The 6,038-nt window shown below is 47.8% G+C and overlaps 1 protein-coding gene across 2 annotated transcripts in view; it reads left to right on the top strand.

Annotated features, from left to right (window-relative positions):
• Positions 1-4,531: 4,531 nt before the first annotated feature.
• Positions 4,532-6,038, top strand: part of SLC12A8 (solute carrier family 12 member 8) — an 87,201-nt gene continuing 85,694 nt past the window's right edge. The window contains exon 1 of one of the 2 annotated variants that reach the window (XM_043504963.1): positions 4,532-4,853. The gene's annotated coding sequence lies outside the window, so the exon portion shown is untranslated. The remainder of the gene's footprint in view (positions 4,854-6,038) is intronic. The other variant, XM_043504962.1, reaches the window with a different exon arrangement.

Raw genomic sequence — 6,038 nt, 5'->3', positions numbered from 1 at the left:
ATAATTGCACCAGCACCAGGAAGAGACAGGTCTACATGACTGGGGACTCCTTACTAAGAACAGCAGACAGAAGCTGAGCTGATCTGCAGAACAGAAGGGTGTGCTGTCTGCTGAGAGCTAAAATACAGGATGTGGACCTGAGACTGAAAAGGATCGACTGGGAGCAGGAAAGAATCCATTGATTTTCCTTCACATGGGAATAAATGATACTGATAAGTTCTTGCTATCAAGGCAGACTATGCCAGACTGGAGAAGCCACGTTGACAAGAATGTGTGAGAAATGGTGTGTGTGTGTGTGGGGGGGGGAATAAACATGAGGAAATAGTTTTACTTTGTGTAATTACACGTTCTTGTCAACTGCTGGAAATGGCCCACCTTGATTATCACTACAAAAGGTTTTTTTTCTCTCCTACTGGTAATAGCTCACCTTACTTGATCACTCTCCTTTCAGTGTGTATGGTAACACCCATTGTTTCGTGTTCTCTGTGTATATAAAATCCCCCTACTGTATTTTCCACTGCATGCATCCGATGAAGGGAGCTGTAGTTCACGAAAGCTTATGTTCAAATAAATGTGTTTAGTCTTTAAGGTGCCACAAGGACTCCTGTTCTTTCTGGGGATACAGACTAATACGGCTGCTACTCTGAAACCTGTTAGGATGCATCAGCTGATGTATTTCCAGTAGAGATAGGGAAGTGTTACTACCATTATACAAGCACTGGTGAGACCTCATCTGCACTACTGTGTGCAATTCTAGTCTCCCATGTTTAAGAAAGATTCATTCAAACTGGAATAGGTGCAGCAAAAGAACTACTAGGATGGTTAAAGGAATAGAGAACCTACCTTACGAGAGAAGACTTAAGGAGCTTGGCTTATTTAGCTTAACAAAAGGAAGGATGTGGACAGAGATGATTGCTCTCTATAAATACATCAGAAGGATAAACACCACAGAGGGAAAGGAATTATTTAAGTTAAGGGCCAATGTTTGCACAAGTACAAATGGGTATAAACTGGTCATCAATAAGTTTAGGCTTGAAATTACATGAAGGGTTCTAATCATCAAAGGAGTGAAGTTCTGGACCAGCCTTCTAAGGAGAGTAGTGGGGGCAAAAAACCTAATTTGTTTTAAGACTGAGCTTGATAAGTTTATGATGGAGATGTTATGATGAAATTGCCTACAATGGCATATGGCCGATCTGCAACTGCTATTAGGAAATATCTCCAACAACTGGAGGTGGAATACTAGATGGGGAGGGCCCTGAGTTACTGCAGAGAATTCTTTCCCAGGTGTCTGGCTGGTGGATCTTGCTCATCTGCTCAGGGTCTAACTGATTGCCACATCTGGGGTTTGTAAGGAATTTTCCCCCTGGTCAAATTGGCAGAGGCCCCTTAGGTTTTTTCCCCCTTCCTCTGCAGTGTGGGGCATAGGTCACATGCTGGTTTGAACTAGAGTAAATGGTGGATTCTCTGTAACTTGAAGTCTTTAAGATTTGGGGACATCAGTAACTCAGCCTGAGGATGGGGTCTATTACAGGGATGACTGAGTGAGGTTCTGTGGCCTGCAACATGCAGGAGGTCAGATTAGACAATCGCTAGGGTCCCTTATGTCCTTAATGTCTCTGAATCTATGTGTTTGCAGTGACGGTGCAGTCTCCTTTGATTAAATGTACACACCTACAATTGGATTCCTCACTGATGTTAAGCTCTCACATCGCAGCATCCATGAATAATACTTTAACATCTCTGGTTGGCTAGAAGACTCTGTCCCAACCTGGCAGATGAAGACCTGGCCTCAATTATTCATACCTTCATTACTTGTCTGAACTATAGCAATGCAATATACGTGAGGACAAAAACTTCAGCGCTTAGGAAACTCCAACTAATCCAGAACTCTGCAGAGTGCATCCTCCGCAGCACACGCTTTTGCCAGCACATCAGATTTGTCCTCTGCTCTCTGCATTGGCTTCTCATAGAATTTCAAATCAAGTTCAAAGTCTCAGTCCCAGTTTTCAGGGAGCTCTGGGGGCAGGACAGCTTAAAGTTTGCATAAAGGTGTGAGATGAAGATCCCGGGCAACAACTATGTGCCTTTGGCCCAACGTAACTCTCTACAAAAAGGTTAAAGCTTGTCTCTGGGGTTGAACTGAAACTGTGGCATGAAGTCCTAGGAACTGAGGACCATATCCAACTTCACCATCTTCTGCTCCAAGTGCAAGGCAAATTTATTTGAACTTGCCTTCTCCAGCATAAATACATAACAACAAATTCTAAAACCCTACCAAAATACCGCATTCCACAGCTTGCTCTTGGCCCCCCGGGCAGAGGATGAGAGAACAGACTACAGAAGTGTAGTCACATTGCTTAATGCACCATGGGAAGGTGCTCAGATACTGATGATGGGCAGGACCTCAGAACCTGTATAGGACAGAAGGGAATTCCAGAATAAGAGTGCCTTAATCTGATAAAGTGAGCTGTAGCTCACGAAAGCTTATGCTCAAATAAATTTTAGTCTCTAAGGTGCCACAAGTCCTCCTTTTTCTTTTTTTAATCTGCTTTGCAAATTCCCCTTAGTGTGCCACATTGGGAGCTATTTAGGAAGAGCTATTATGAAATGCCCTTGTGTAGATAAGCCCTTATGCACACACCCAAGTTCAGCCGGATGGAGCACAGTGGGCATAACTTATGCCCACTGTGCTCCATCCGGCTGAACTTGGGTGTGTGAGAATTTCTTTTCACAAAGTGCTAGGACTTTCAAATAAATCGAAAGCCTCCATTATGAATAAGGAAATGATGATTGCTTTCATGTTTTCAGTGAAATACAGGATGCTGCTGCCAGCATCCTTATTTGGACTGTTTATGTGACTCATTGTCTTCCACCCTTAAGGGGAAAAAATCATGTTCCCTGAGTGTCAATAAAGAATAAAGGAACAGGCTTGTGAAGCAGGATGTTGAGCCTATTATCTCTGATAATGAGACTCATTCTCTGTTTGCATATATAGCCTGTCACATTCCCTCCCTACTGACTGCATGTATTTGTAACAGACAAAATTGTACAAGGCTCCTGTTACATGTGCTGCTCCCTTTGGATGCAACCAACAAGCGTTGTCTCTTACTAGGACTAGTACAAAAATATACTGCAGGACACAATGCTGCACAAACAGGATTAGGGAGGGGCCAAATACCAAACAGGTCTCATCCGCCTCCAGACTCCACCCACTATGGGTGAAATTGTGGCCCTAGGGAGGTTGGTGGGAGTTTTCCCATTCACTGCAATGGGGTGAGGATTTGCCCCCATGGATCTAATTCTGCTCTCAGCTCTGAATCCAACACCCTTGTAATGGAGTTACTCTGGATTTACTGGTGTGAGTGAGAGCTGGAGTCTCTCATTTACAGTCTGGGAATGCCAATATCAGCACTAAGAAAGACAAAGCCCTAGCCCTTGCTCCCCTAAGTCAGGGTAGAAAGCCTGCTGACCTCAGGGAGTGGCGGCAAGATCAGGGCCGTATTTGGTAGCTAGGGGTAGGTTAGCTGGATGGGGGCAAGTCTAAATCAATAATAAGGGCCATCCAGCTGCTGGGGTTGCCACCCATCCTGCTTTCTGGAGGCAAGTGAGCTCTTTGGGGAAGGCCTGTTGTCTGGGTCCCCTTTAGGCTGCCTAGCACAGCCCGGGAGCAACAACCAGCCCCAGGCTGGGGAAGGGGGTGCTGGCCGTTAGCTGTGGGCCGGGGCATGGAGAGTGACTGCGGCTGGATGGCGAGAGGAGGCTCTAGGGTGGCGCTCTCCGGCTCCTGTGCAAACTAGCAGGGAGTGTCCCTGCCTGGGGAGAGGCCACCCCCACGTCCCGTCGCCGCCGCACCAGCAGGGCCAGGCCCACGTGGCAGGAGGGCCGCGGGCAGGGCAGCGCCGGCTGGAGGCTCGAATCCCCCCGTCCCGGATCGCAGCAGAACGGCCCGGCCCGTGTCTGCAGGGCAGGGGGGAGGCGAGCCTGAGCGGGCGCCCCCAGCCGGAGCCCGGGGGAGCAGGGAGCGACCCCCTGCCCCAGCCAGGGGGCCCCAGGTGAGCAGAGCCAGCAGCAGCTGCTGCGTGGGGGGACGTGAGCCCGGGGCCGGATAACGGGCTGGTGGCGGGCTGGACCCCGCGCGCGGAGCGAGCACCGGGGGGCTGCCGTGCAGGGGGTTGCCGCTTCCAGGGCAAACAACTTCTGGTTTCTTTTCACTCGCCCTGTAAATGGGCTGCCCGGAAACTGCCACTGACTGAGCAGGTTTCAGAGGCGCAGCCGCGTTAGTCTGTATTCGCAAAAAGAAAAGGAGGACTTGTGGCACCTTAGAGACTAACACATTTATTGGAGCATAAGCTTTCGTGAGCTACAGCTACAAATGCATCCGATGAAGTGAGCTGTAGCTCACGAAAGCTTATGGGCTAATAAATGTGTTAGTCTCTAAGGTGCCACAAGTCCTCCTTTTCTTTTTACTGACTGAGCAGAGAACCAGGGGCCCGGCTGCTGCTACCTGCCCCCCTCCAAGGGCAAAGCAGGCGGGGGCAAGAATGACGGGCAGGAGAGGAAAGGGAGAGCAGGGTGACTCAGGTGCAGGATCTTCACAAGCGGATCAAGGCGGGGGCAGGGCGCAGAGAAAAAGCTGCAGGTGCCTCCCGGATCCAGGAAACTCCTGCTCCCAGCTTGAAGATGGGCAGGGCTCGCCCTCCTTCCTGGTCCTTTCTAGGACTCGTCAGCTCAGAAGTTCCACCTAAACCTGCCCAGCACGGCTGGGAGGAGTCTGGGGGTGAAATGGCCGCGGGCCGAGCTTCGGAGAATGGGCACTTAAGGGCCCCCAGCAGGCTTGTGAGGTGTGCAAGGTGATGTTTGTGGCTGGTTAAGCTACTGTCTTCAAAGACAGGTTTCAGAGTAGCAGCCGTGTTCGTCTGTATTCGCAAAAAGAACAGGAGGACTTGTGGCACCTTAGAGACGAACAAATGTATTTGAGCATCAGCTTTCACTTCCACTGAATGCATCCGATGAAGTGAGCTGTCGCTCACGAAAGCTTATGCTCAAATAAATTTGTTCGTCTCTAAGGTGCCACAAGTCCTCTTTTTGTTTCTTCAAAGAGGCTACCGAGATCTAGTCTGTATGCTGGTAAATCTTGGAAGGAATAGCTGTCCCGTCTGTGAGCTTCCTTGGACATCTCTTTTTTATTATTAAAAAACAATAAGAAACCAGTTAATGATAAGAGGTGGGTGGCTGTATTTTCTGTAGGTTGTCAAAGAGGTGAGAGCTCTCTCATCACAAATGTTTTGGTTCACTTCAGTGTTTTATTTATACCATAATATGCATGATAGTAGTGCCTAAGGGCAGATGAGAACAGGACCCTGCTGTGCTGGCCTCTGTATAAACAGATTTCAGAGTAGCAGCCGTGTTAGTCTGTATTCGCAAAAAGAAAAGGAGTACTTGTGGCACCTTAGAGACTAACAAATTTATTAGAGCATAAGCTTTCGTGAGCTACAGCTCACTTCATCGGATGCATTTGGTGGAAAAAACAGAGGAGAGATTTATATACACACACACAGAGAACATGAAACAATGGGTTTATCATACACACTGTAAGGAGAGTGATCACTTAAGATAAGAAATCAGCAGCAGCGGGGGGGGGGGGAGAACCTTTCATGGTGACAAGCAAGGTAGGCTAATTCCAGCAGTTAACAAGAATATCAGAGGAACAGTGGGGGGTGGGGTGGGAGGGAGAAATACCATGGGGAAATAGTTTTACTTTGTGTAATGACTCATCCATTCCCAATCTCTATTCAAGCCTAAGTTAATTGTATCCAGTTTGCAAATTAATTCCAATTCAGCAGTCTCTCGTTGGAGTCTGTTTTTGAAGCTTTTTTGTTGAAGTATAGCCACTCTTAGGTCTGTGATCGAGTGACCAGAGAGATTGAAGTGTTCTCCAACTGGTTTTTGAATGTTATAATTCTTGACGTCTGATTTGTGTCCATTCATTCTTTTACGTAGAGACTGTCCAGTTTGGCCAATGTACATGGCAGAGG

The sequence above is a fragment of the Dermochelys coriacea genome, chromosome 11, assembly GCF_009764565.3.
Source record: "Dermochelys coriacea isolate rDerCor1 chromosome 11, rDerCor1.pri.v4, whole genome shotgun sequence".
NCBI classification, from domain to species: domain Eukaryota; kingdom Metazoa; phylum Chordata; order Testudines; family Dermochelyidae; genus Dermochelys; species Dermochelys coriacea.
This window is presented reverse-complemented; position numbering and strand designations above follow the sequence as displayed.